Genomic DNA, 12966 nt, shown 5'->3' with positions numbered 1-12966 from the left:
TCGGATACAGCGTTGCTGTGACTCTGGCGTAGGCCAGTGGCTACAGCTCTGATTGGACCCCTAGCCTGGGAACCTCCATATGCCACAGGTGTGGCCCTAGAAAAAACAAAAAACAAACAAACAAAAAAAAAGACGAAAAAAGAACTCTGTCTCATAAGCAAAATTTGATGTTATCTAGAAGACAGCACTTACATACTATGAAAGAAAAAGCCCTTTGCAACACCTTCTTTTAAAGTAAAACTAGGTCCCCAATTCCTTATCTGAAATCTTTTTGGCTAGATATGTTTCAGATTTCAGAGTTTTCTTTAGGTGCTAAACAGTCTGTCTCTAATAAAAATTTTAATTTATATTCTTTCATCAGCATCAAAATTCTTCAGGATTTATAACCTCTCTCTGATTTTACCAATACAACACTACCCATGGCCTCAAAATCTTCCAGCGCTGTTTCTGAGATTTTTTGTGTTTTTCTGAAATAATCTAAAATTTAGACCTAGGTTATCAGATTTTATTTAAATTTTGCTTCTATTTTTATTGACAGCAAAACTTAACATTCACTTATCAATGATTTTTAGGTACAATGATGTATTTATTCCATATATCCCTTTTCTTGGATTATGTTTTATTCTTTCTGAAAAACATTCTTGCGTAGGTCTTTATAAAAGGCTTTATGGATGATAAGTTTTATGGAAAACATTTTGTCTGCATTACCCTTAAAAACTGGTTTGTAATAATGGAGGACTCTAGGTCAAAATTTTCTACAGAAACCTTAGCCGCTTGTGTCCTGTATTTCATTTATTTATTTATTTTTATTTTTTTAAGTTAAGAATTATGTTTTATTGGGCAAAACAATAAACCAAACTGAGAACTTAAGCCCAGAAGACAGCTAGAAGATAGCTCTGAGGGACTGCTCCCAAGAGGTAAGGGAAGAGCCAGGATATATAGCAGTTTTGTAACAAAAACCAGGTAGTGAGGAGTTCCCGTCGTGGCGCCGTGGTTAACGAATCCGACTAGGAACCATGAGGTTGCGGGTTCGGTCCCTGCCCTTGCTCAGTGGGTTAACAATCCGGCATTGCCGTGAGCTGTGGTGTAGGTTGCAGACTCGGCTCGGATCCCGCGTTGCTGTGGCTCTGGTGTAGGCCAGTGGCTACAGCTCCGATTAGACCCCTAGCCTGGGAACCGCCATATGCCGCGGGAGCGGCCCAAAGAAATAGCAAAAAGAAAAACAACAACAACAACAACAAAAAAAAAAAAAACAGGTAGTGGAAACATCAAAAAATTACTGTTAATTAAAGAAAACCAGATATCTCAAATTAAGGAATTTAGCACACTTTTATATATGGGAGGATGCAAGAGTCTGGACTCCTTGAAACCATTCCTTTGATATTGCACCTTAACTGTCTTTGGCCAGGATTCTGCTTTTTTCTACCCTGAATCTCCTCAGGGTGCACAGTGGCTGCTAGCTTGATGGCCAAAACATCCTTTGTTTACTGATAAGACAGGTAATATTTTTCATCCCTAACTGTAACAGGACAGGGATCTTGTGTGTCCTGTATTTCAAATGAAAAGTTTGCAGTGAGTCTGATTCTTTCTCTGTTAAACTTTTTATTTTTTTCTGGGTAATATAGTATATTCATTTTATACTTGAAGTTTTACTAAGATTTCTGTAGGTGTTTTAAAAATTTGTTTCTCTTGCTCATTATCTGGTAGACCCTTCTAATATCAATGCTTTTTCCAAAAAAAGGAATTTTTTCTTTTTTCTTTCTTTTTTTTTTTTCCTTTGTCTTTTTAGGGCCACACCCATGGCATATGGAGGTTCCCAGGCTAGGGGTCCAATCTGAGCTATAGCCACTGGCCTATGCCAGAGCCACAGCAAAGCAGGATCTGAGCCACCTCTGCAACCTATACCACACACAGCTCACAGCAATGCCAAATCCTTATTGCACCAAGCAAGGCCAGGGATCAAACCCATGTCATCATGTGTGCTAGTCAGGTTCATTAACCACTAAGCCATGATAGGAACTCCATGGGAAATTTTTCTGTTTTTCAATTTTTTTCTTTGTCCAGTTCTTCTCTTGAAGCTGAGATATTAGAGACCAAAGAAAAGACCTCTGTGTCTTTTTCTAACATCTTTTTTTTTTTTTTGCTTCTTCTGTAAGTATAAGGTAACTGATAATTCTGTATTAAGTAATTTTATCTTCAGTAGGGTCCATTCTGCTATTCAGCCCTCCATTGAATTAATTTTTAATTTTAGGAATTATACTTTTAATTCCCAAAATTCTTAAGTACTTATTATTTCTTGATAAAAATGTCCTATGGAAAAAAAATATCCTATGAAATCTCTATAATTACCAGCTATATTCTTCTTCTGTTCCCTATATTAATTCTCCTTCTATGAGTATTAGTTCTCTTTGTTGAGTTTAATTAATTTTTCCATGAGAAAATCTTTTTTAAACTCTGTTTTTGAGCTTGGACATAGTTCAGAGTTCTTTTTATAATATTTTCTTTTTTCTTTTCTTTTACTTTTCTTCCCTTCCCTTCCCTTCCCTTCCCTTCCCTTTTCTTTTCTTTTCTTTTCTTTTCTTGGCTGCACCCATGGCACATGGAAGTTCCCAGGCTGGGGATCCAATCAGAGCTACAGCTGCCAGCGTATGCCACAACCACAGCAATGTGGGATCTGAGCCATGTCTGTGACCAGCACCACAGCTCACAGCAACTTGGGATCCTTAACCCACTGTTCAGGGCCAGGGATTGAATCCACATCCTCATGGATACTAGTCAGGTTTGTTACTGCTGAGTCACCACAGGAACTCCATAATATTCCCTTTATTCTTTTTTTAAATTTTTTTATTTCTGCTGTACAGTGACCCAGTCATACATACATATACATGTATACATTATTTTTCTCACATTATCCTCAATCATGTTCCATCACAAGTGATTGGATATAGTTCCCTGTGCTATACAGCAGGGTCTCATTGCTTACCCATTCCAAATGCAGTAGTTTGCATCTACTAACCCCAAACCTCCAGTCCATTCCACTCCCTCCCTCTCCCCCTTGGCACCACAAGTGTGTTCTCCATGTCCATGAGTTTATTTCTTTTCTGTAGGTAGGTTCATTTGTGCCATGTATTAAATTCCGAATAGACGTGATATCATATGGTACTTGTCTTTCTCTTTCTGACTTACTTCACTTAGTAGAAAAGTCTCTAGTCCCATCCATGTTGCTGCAAATGGCATTACTTTGTTCTTTTTATGACTGAGTAGTATTCCATTGTGTATATATACCACATATTCTTAATGCATTCATCTGTCAATAGACATTTAGGTGTTTTTCATGTCTTGGCTATTGTGAGTAGTGCTGCAGTGAACATAGGGGGTGTATATATCTTTTTCAGTGAAAGTTTTGTCTGGATATATGCCCAGGAATGGGATTTCTGGGTCATATGGTAGGTCTATATTTAGTTTTCTGAGGTACCTCCTATGAAATATCCTATGAAATCTCTCAAATACCAATTATATTCTTCTGTTTCTTGTATATATTCTGCTTATATGAGTGTTAGTTCTCTTATAGTGGTTGTACTAAGTTACATTCCCATCAACAGTGTGGGAGGCTTCCCTTTTCTCCACACCCTCCCCAGCATTTGTTCTTTGTTGACTTATTAATGATGGCCATTCTGACTGGTGGGAGATGGTACCTCATTGTAGTTTTGGTTTGCATTTCCCTAGTAATTAGTGGTGTTGAGCATTTTTTCATGTGCCTGTTGGCCATCTTTATATCTTCTTTGGAGAAATATCTATTTAGGTTGTTTGCCCATTTTTCAATTGGATTGTTGGTTTTTTTGCTATTGAGTTGTATAAGTTGTGTATTTTAGAGATTAAGCCCTTGTCAGTTGTATCATTTGAAACTGTTTTCTCCCATTCCATAGATTGTCTTTCTTTTTTATGGTTTCCTTTGCTGTGCAAAAGCTTATGAGTTTAATTGGTCCCATTGGTTTATTTTTTATTATTTCTATTGCTTTGGGAGACTGACCTAAGAAAACATTTGTATGGTTGATGTCAGAGAATATTTTGCTCATGTTCTCTTCTAGAAGTTCAGTGGTGTCTTGTCTTATGTTGAAGTCTTTAAGCCATTTTGAGTTTCTTTTTGTGCATGGTGTGAGAGTATATTCTAGTTTCATTGATTTACATGCAGTTGTCCAGTTCTCTCAGCACCAATTTCTGAAGAGACTGTCTTTTTCCCATTTTATATTCTTGCCTCATTTGTTAAAAATTAATTGACCATCGGTATCTGGATTTATTTCTAGGCTATCTCTTCTGTTCCATTGGTCTGTATGTCTCTTTCTGTACAAGCACCACACTGTCTTGATTACTGTAGCTTTGCAGTATTGTCTGAAATCTGGGAGAGTTATGTCTCCTGCTTTTTTTTTTTTTTTCCCTTAGGATTGCTTTTGCAATTCTGGGTCTTTTGTGGTTCCATATAAATTTTTGGATTGTTTGGGTAATTGGATAGGGATCACATTAAATTTATAGATTGCTTTGGATAGTTTGGCCATTTTCATGATTTTAATTCCTCTAGTCCAGGAGCATGGACTATCTTCCCATTTCTTTGAATCCTCTTTAATTTCTTTGACTAATGTTTCATAGTTCTCAGCATCTAAGTATTTCACCTCTTTTGTCAGGTTTATTCCTAGGTATTTAATTTTGGGGGGTGCAATTTTAAAAGGTATTATATTTTTGTATCCTTTTTCTAATATTTCATTGTTAGTATACAGAAATGTAACCAGTTTCTGAATGTCAATCTTGTATCTTGCTACTTTGCTGTGAATTCATTGATCAGTCCAGGTAGTTTTTGTGTGGCGTCCTTAGGGTTTTCTATAGATAGTATCATGTCATCTGCATAGAGTAACAGTTTTACCTCTTCTCTTCCAATTTGAATACCATTTATTTCTTTTGTTTGTCTGATTGCTGTGGCTAGGATTTCCAATACTATGTTGAATAAATGTGGTGAGAGTGGGCATCTTTGCTTGTTCCAGATTTTAGCGGGAAGGTTTTCAGCTTTTCTCCATTGAGTATTATATTGGCTGTGGGTTTGTCATAAATGGCTTTTACTATGTTACGGTAAGTTCCCTCTATATCCACTTTGGTAAGAGTTTTTTTCATGAATGGATGTTGGATTTTGTCAAATGCTTTTTCTGCATCTAAATCTGATCATTTGAGATGATCATGTGGTTTTTGACCTTTCTGTTGTTAATGTGGTATATGATGTTGATTGATTTGCGTATGTTGAACCATCCTTGTGAATTTGGGATGAATCCCTGTTCATTGTGTTAAATGATTTTTTTATATATGTTATTGGATTTGGTTGGCTAAAATTTTGTTGAGAATTTTTGCATCTATATTAAGGTTATTGGCTATAATTTTCTTTTTCTGGTAGTATGTTTGGTTTTGGTATTAGGGTGATGGTGGCTTTATAGAATATCTTTGGAGTGTTCCTTCTTCTATAGTCTTTTGAAAAGGAAAAATTATGAAGTGCTTCATGAGTTTGTGTGTCATCCTTGCACAAGGGCCATGCTAATCTCTGTATTTTTCCAGTTTTAGTGTATATGCTGCCAAAGCAAGCACTCCTTTTTTCTTATATGAAGTTGAGAATTGTTCAGTTCTGTTGGGTTTTGCCATCAGTCCATTCCCTCTGTTTCATATCTTCCAGAATGCTTTTGAATTATGCTGGCACAACTTCAGGCCTGCAATATATGGGTCTAGTTTTATGGTTGTATATGGCTTTGCTATTAAGGAGGGCTATGTTCTTTGCCATTTGGTTATTGCTTCTTGCATATATATGGCCTGAAATCCCACAAGGAGGAGAAATGAGCATCGGGGCAGGATTTTTGGGTATTTGGGAGTAATAATAGCATCCTAATAATAATAATAATAGTAATAATAAACATCCTTTTTTTTCCCCAGATTCTTAGAGACTTTTATTGAGGGCAATTGATTTTAGTTTCACAAGCAGTGGGACAGCATAACATGGTTTAAAAAAATGTTTGGCTAGGAATTGGGAGAGATAGATTCTAGTCCTGATTCTACTCCAGTACTTATCAACATTGTTTCCCATTTTCCCCAGAGCAGTGCTTATCCCTATAAAGCATGGGCTCGTGTGGATATCTCCATAAGAACTGGTATTTAGGACAAAGCACCATAATGGAGATTCTTGGTGCACTGTGACAGCTGACATCGTAACTTGACTTAATATTAGATTTTTAGGGAAAGAAATACTTTTAGAGTCAGAAAGATGTCTTATCTCAAGACAGATAGACCTTCAGTATACAATCTTTTAGGTACTGGTAATGATTATTTATTGTTGTTGTTTGTTGTTACCAGAGCTTGTTTCCCCTTCATTGTATTGCTCAGCCATGATGGTAGGCCAGTATTTTAAACTGTACAAGCCATTTGATTCCTGAGGACTAGAGAACACTAATGTGTAAAACATTTGGAATTTAAATTCTTAGTGCTTGGCATGGTTAGGTGACACTAAATGCTAGTTCCAAATCTGGTTCCTCTTTATGCAGCTTCGAAGAGGTTACAAAGAAAAGAAAACCACTGTCAAATTCAGTTTGGGATTCATGTGGCTTGTCCTTAGGTCTTGTAATTCACCACTCAGACTGCTTACCATTATAGTTTCCACCAGCACATGATCTCACATTGCTTCTAACTTGTTCATTTTTCATAAGCCTAAATCATAGGTATGAGCTAAGCTTGTGGATTCAACTGTGGTGGGTAGGGTGGGGATTGGCATGAAAGGTGATTTTGTTTTAAGCAAATGTTTAAAAAGAAATGAAACCCCTTGCTAGTTAGGTTAATGAAGACAACAAAATTCAATGAAATTATTAAAATCTAAAAGCTGAAAAAGAAATTTAAAAGCTTGTGCCCAAACGCTGTGCTTCCAGGAATGAGGTTTGCTTCAGAACTCCAAAAGGAATGCATTCATCTCATAAAACTGTCTTTTGGTCTTGAATATGAAATATGTCTTCTGTTTTCTCTCTCCTCTTTGTCCACCCACCTTTCCCTAAGAAAACAATAAGTCTCTGCTATAGTCTTTGGCCACCAAGAGCAATTTGGTATGCATTATACCATATGCTAGGATTTAGACTTCCAAGTTTATTGCTTGGAAATAAACTGCTGTCCCAACGTGGTATTGATGTTCTTACATGTTCTGCTGACCCTACAAACTTCCAAAAGCCAGTGTGGTAAGACAAGTGGGTTTGGATTAATCCAATTTTAGAGGGGTTTTTGGGAGCTCTATCCATCCCAGTGGGAGATGTTCCAGGCCACAGCTGCAAAAGAGGAATTGAGATTCCATGTGAGTGAAACAACTCTAATTGAGAGTGAACAAAATAAGAAATGAGGATAGTGAGAATAATGCACTATAATTTCTTTCAGACTTTAATGTCAAAGAAGGGGGAATTTGTTTTAGTGGAGGGGACACTTCAGTTTTCTCTGCCCATCTGTTACTGTTTCCCAGAGATACATAGAGTTTGTTAATCAGCATCATTAAGAGCCCTGGGCATTCACTGGTTGTTTTTTGTTTGTTCATTTGTTTTCTTGTTTACTTATGGGTAAGTTGACTTCATTTTTTTTTTTTTTTTTTTTTTTTTTTTGGTATTTTAGCTTATGCTAGGGCTGCTCCCGCAGAACATGGAGGTTCCCAGGCTAGGGGTCTAATCAGAGCTGTACCCGTCGGCCTACACCACAGCCACAGCAACACGGGATCCGAGCCACATCTGCGACCTACACCACAGCTCACGGCAACGCCAGATCCTTAACCCACTGAGCAAGGCCAGGGATCGAACCCGAAACCTTATGGTTCCTAGTCGGATTTGTTAACCACTGAGCCATGACGGGAACTCCAAGGTGACTTCATTTTTAAAGTCTGCATCTGGAGTTCCCTGTGGCTTAGTGGAAATGAACCCAACTAGTATCCATGAGAAGGGGGTTCAATCCCTGGCCTTGCTCAGTGGGTTAAGGATCCAGCGTTGCCGTGAGCTGTGGTATAGGTTGCACACGCAGGTTGGATCTGGTGTTGCTATTCCTGTGGCATAGGCTTGCAGCTACAGCTCTGATTCACTAGCCTGGGAACTTCCACATTTCCCAGGTGCAGCCCTAAAAAGCAAAAAATAAATAAAAATAAAATCTGCATCTGTGCAGGGCTACTCTCTTATCTTCCAGCCTCAGAAATAAGCATAGTCTTCTTCCCAGGACAGGCCATCCATTCTCTTCTCCATTGGTTCCCACCAGGACGATGTTGTCCCAGGAACATTTATCATTGTCTGAAGACATTTTTGGTTGTCACAACTGGGAGTGGGTGTGTGCTATTTTTATTTAATGGGTAGAGGTCAGGGATAATGCTTAATATCCTACATTGCATAGGTCAGCACCCCCTCTTCCTGTCAAAGAATTATCTAGTCCCAAATTTCAATAGTGCCAAAGTTGTAAAACACTGCTTTTAATTTTCTTCTATTCCATGAGGTTATGTATGTAAGTGGACCAGGGTACAGATCATCCTTTTCTCTATGAGTACAGTTGAGTGTGTTGCTCACAAGTGGGGGAGTGGGACACCTTGCTTAGGTCATCTTAGCCATATATTTTGTTTTTTTAGGGCTGCACCCTCGGCATATAGAGGTTCCCAATGTAGGGGTCTAATCAGAGCTACAGCTGCCGGCCTTCGCCACAGCCGCAACAATGCCAGACCCGAGCCGCATCTTCGACCTACCCCACAGCTCACGGCAGTGCCGGATCCTTAACCCACTGAGTGAGGCCAGGGATCGAACCCACCACCTCATGGTTCCTAGTCAGATTCATTTCCACTCCCCTTAGCCATATCTTTGAACATAGACTTTATAAAAGAAAGTCTTGCATTGTCTATCTTGTTAATGATTTAGAACGTAATAATGTCTTTCTCTTTTGCCAATTATTTCTCATATTTGGTTCCCTCTGTTTCACCATCAGGACATTTCTCTATTTCCTTCTAATTCTTTATTGGGAATTCAGTAGGAAATTTGGATATTCCTTGTTTCCACATTGTAATACCATCATTATATGAAAACTTTGCCTCCTTCCCTCTATTGTCTCTGATTAATGTATCTTCCACCCTCCCTTCTACACAAACTCTTTCCTGTTACTGAGAAAACATGCTCATATTTCCTCCCACAGTTTGATATAAATTAAAAATAATTTTAGGAATTCCCATCATGGTGCAGCAGAAATGAATCTGACTAGGAACCATGAGGTTGCAGGTTTGATCCCTGGCCTTGCTCAATGGGTTAAGGATCCGGCGCTGCTGTGAGCTGTGGTGTAGGTCGAAGATGTGGCTTGGATCCTGTGTTGCTGTGGCTGTGGCATAAGCCATCAGCAACAGCTCTGATTAGACCCCTAGCCTGGGAACCTCCATATGCCACAGGTGTGACCCTAAAAAGACAAAAGACAAAAATAATAATAATAATAATAATAATTTTAAAAAACCTTTCCTTTTCCCCACATCTCCGTTCTCTATTTAATAATGAAGTTTCTTGAAAGAGTTGAGACATGGCAAATTTAACGTAACCAATGAGTTTTCCATTGATAAATGAGGTAAGCCCATGTTTGGACCCAGACCAGATATATACCCATAACCAAAGCATAATCAGTGATATTGCTTTCATGCAACCTACCCTTAGTAAATATTGTTGCAGATGAATGAAAAAAAAAGATTAAATAATTGAACCACCTCTCAAGATCCTGTTGAGATTTGGACACAAGAACATTGAAGCCAGTCAAGAAAATTAGAAATTTCAGGGTCGTCTGAGTTGGGGACAGATTACTTCTAACCATGGAAACCAGATTCTCACTTTTTATGACTCCCTTGAACTAAAACACAGGCATATGTTATACAACCCCCCAAGAAGATGCCCCTGTGTCAGACTTTGACAGTTACAATGACACAAAGAATCAAGGACGGTGCAGAGTCAGTTATGAAGTGGCATCCTGAATGACTCTCTCAGTTTCCAGAGACAGTTGTGATATCACCTGTGGCCAAATCTACAGTCCAGAGAGGTAGAAAGTGTGGTACAAGAGAGTTTTCTTGTGTAGCAGTAAAGGCAGTGTGTGGCCTTTGTTGGACCAGTTTTATAGGTTTTGGGTATTATTTCTTGCTTTGTAGCCTCTAGACCTGGCTCTTCAGCCTTCTGGATGAAGTGAGCTACCCAGTATCTCTTAATTCATTCCGTTCTGATTAAATTATCCAGAATTTGTTTTTGCTGTCTGGCACCTAACTGAGACTCCTTGGAAAAATGGCAGCCAGATGTTGTATAAGTATGACATAGTCAAGCTTTGTCACAAAAAAAATGGGATAGTTAAATAAATAGTGTGATAGCAACACCATATTTTATTAGATTCTATGTTCTAACTGTTCCTCTTCTTACCTTCTTCCATTTGCTGTAGCTACATTGTTGAAATAGGAATGGTGCAAGAAGAGTTTTTCCCCTGGATCTTAGGAACAAATCTCTTCTCTCCCCTTAAGTTATACGTAAGCCTTGAGCACACAGTGATAGCTAAATATGTTTCCCCTTGATCTGAAAGCGGAGTGTTCCTATGAAACCTTTCCTAGACTGAAAAGACGTAAAGCAAAGAAGGAATAACCTTAGCGTACATCTTGCTAACACATGCACAAAACAAATGAAGAGAAAGTACAGATGCTCACAATCACAGTTGAAAGCTTTGGCAGCTTGATGCTGAGATGCTAAATGCAGTTCCAGGGGAAGGAGCTTGGTGGTGCCACTCTCACAGCTTGGGGTTCACACTGCATCTATAAGAGCCCCCAGTAAGACAAACACTGAAGCTATTTTCAATTTTTGCTGTTTTTGGTAAAATCAAAAATTCTCTTCAGATTTCTTTCCCTTAGGAAAAACAGATGCTAATGCAGGTCTTTCATAAAAGTGAAATGACATAAAGCAAACTTTTCAAAAGTAGGGGATACTATTAATGATAAAGAAAAGAAAACAGGAAAAAAAGAACTGCTAAGTGTGGATATAAGGAGTTTCTGCTGTGGTGCAGTGGGTTAAGGATCTGGCATTGCCACAGCTTTGGCCTAGGTTGCAGCTGTGGCTCAGTTTTGATCCCTGGGAACTTTCCTATGCCACGAGTGCGGCCAAAAAAAAAAAAAAAAAAAAAAATCTAAATAGTCTACATCTACTTTTTTTTTCTTGCTAACCATAAGAATGAACCAGGAAATGGATCATTCAGTTGTAGTCAAGCCATCCCACTGATATACTGAAGCAAGAATGAACTCTCCCCACCGAGAACAGCCCATATTGTAGACTCATGAGCAAAACGCATGACGTAGTTGTGTTAGGTCTCTAAATTTGGGGAGATTTTTAATCCTATAACAGATACACAGGGTACTTACCCTGGACTGAAAATAGTTATTGTTATCAGACTTTACTAGATGAAGGATCTGAGGTTTAGAGAAAAAAAAATGCCTTACCCAGGGTTTCACAACTAGTAAATTAGAGATTAGGGTTTTAAACTCAGGCTTGCCAGATTCCAAAGTCCGGGCCGTTTTTAATCTACCTTGTTTCTCTAAGCCAGCAACTAAACTGAAATAAAAGACAACAAATAAAAAGGTGGCAATAATAGTGAAGTAAGATCATAGGAGATTGCTAAGCTAAGGCTGTCCGATGCCACTTTTGGGAAGAACATTTCAGGATTACCATTCTCTTCACCACCATCCTTAGCTAGGTCCTGCCTGTATTAACTGTCTGCTTCTCTCTCTGTCTCTCTTTTTATCTCTATCTCTCTTTCTTTCTTTCTTTCTTTTTTTTTTTTTACTGCTGTCCTAACACTTATGACATATTCTATTTGTCTGTCTCTTTGAAGTGCCTCTAGATGTTTTTAATATATGTTCCCCTATGCCTGGCTTAGTGCTTGCCTTATAAGTGTCCTTTAGATGAATAAATGAATTTGGAATGTATTGTGGATACACAAAAAGTTCACCAGTTAGAGATAAAAATATTAGATGTTCTATCTGTAACCTGGAAAGAATTGCAAAGATGTATAAACAAAGAGTTAATAAGCTCTCCTACTTCATCCCTCCCCACCCACACTTGCCTCCCAGGGTAGTCGATATCTGTGCATTGCTCCATGCTTTTCTTCATGTTCATACAAATTTATACAAACAAATAAACACATTATGTAGTTTTAGGGGTTGTTGTTATTCAAATGTTTTCTTTCTCCCCATTTCTCTGCAACTTGTAAGCTAATGTAGGGATAAAAAGCACAAGATTCTGGAGTCAAACTGATTAGGCTTGTATCCTGGCTCCTTGCTAACTAGTTCTGGTATTTCGGAAAGTTATTTAACCATTTTTGTGCTCAGTTTTCTTATCTATAAAATTAAGTAATGGAAATAATAGTTCCCATTTTAAGATTGTAGAATGCATAGCACAGACATGACATGCACATATTAAGTATTCTGAAACTGTTAGCTGCTGTACCTGTCATCAGTAGATACAGGTCTAACTCATTTTTAAACAGCTGTATAGGAGTTCCCGTTGTGGCTCAACAGTAATGAACCCAACTAGTATCCATGAGGATGCAGGTTTGATCCCTGGCCCTGCTCAGTGGGTTAGGGATCAGGTGTTGCTATGAGCTGCAATGTAGGTCGCAGATGTGGCTTGGATTCAGTATTGCTCTGGCTGTGGCGCAGGTGGGCAGCTGTAGCTCTGATTCAGCCTTTAGCCTGGGAACTTCCATATGCTATAGGTGCAGCCCTACATAGAAAAAAATAAATAAAAATAAATAGCCTATAATATTCCATAGATTATAATTGGTCAGTGCTCACTTGGCCATTCCTAATGATGGCCATTGGTTGTCTTCCAGTCTTTTGGACCTAAATCTTAGTGCTTTTACTTCCATGGAAAAGATTACTCAAAGAGGAAT

General features: G+C 38.4%; 1 non-coding gene across 1 annotated transcript; it reads right to left on the bottom strand.

Moving 5' to 3' along the window:
• Positions 1–5518: 5518 nt before the first annotated feature.
• On the bottom strand, positions 5519–5622 carry LOC146407078 (U6 spliceosomal RNA). The gene has a single exon (XR_014834383.1). It is a non-coding gene; the product is annotated as a U6 spliceosomal RNA (small nuclear RNA).
• Between the last annotated feature and the right edge of the window lie 7344 nt (positions 5623–12966).

Source organism: Sus scrofa, chromosome 1, assembly GCF_054392235.1.
Source record: "Sus scrofa isolate SSC_HxYL_T2T_F1_AM1 chromosome 1, Sscrofa_HxYL_maternal_Yorkshire_Landrace_v2.0, whole genome shotgun sequence".
In the NCBI taxonomy this organism is placed as follows: Eukaryota; Metazoa; Chordata; class Mammalia; order Artiodactyla; family Suidae; genus Sus; species Sus scrofa.
This window is presented reverse-complemented; position numbering and strand designations above follow the sequence as displayed.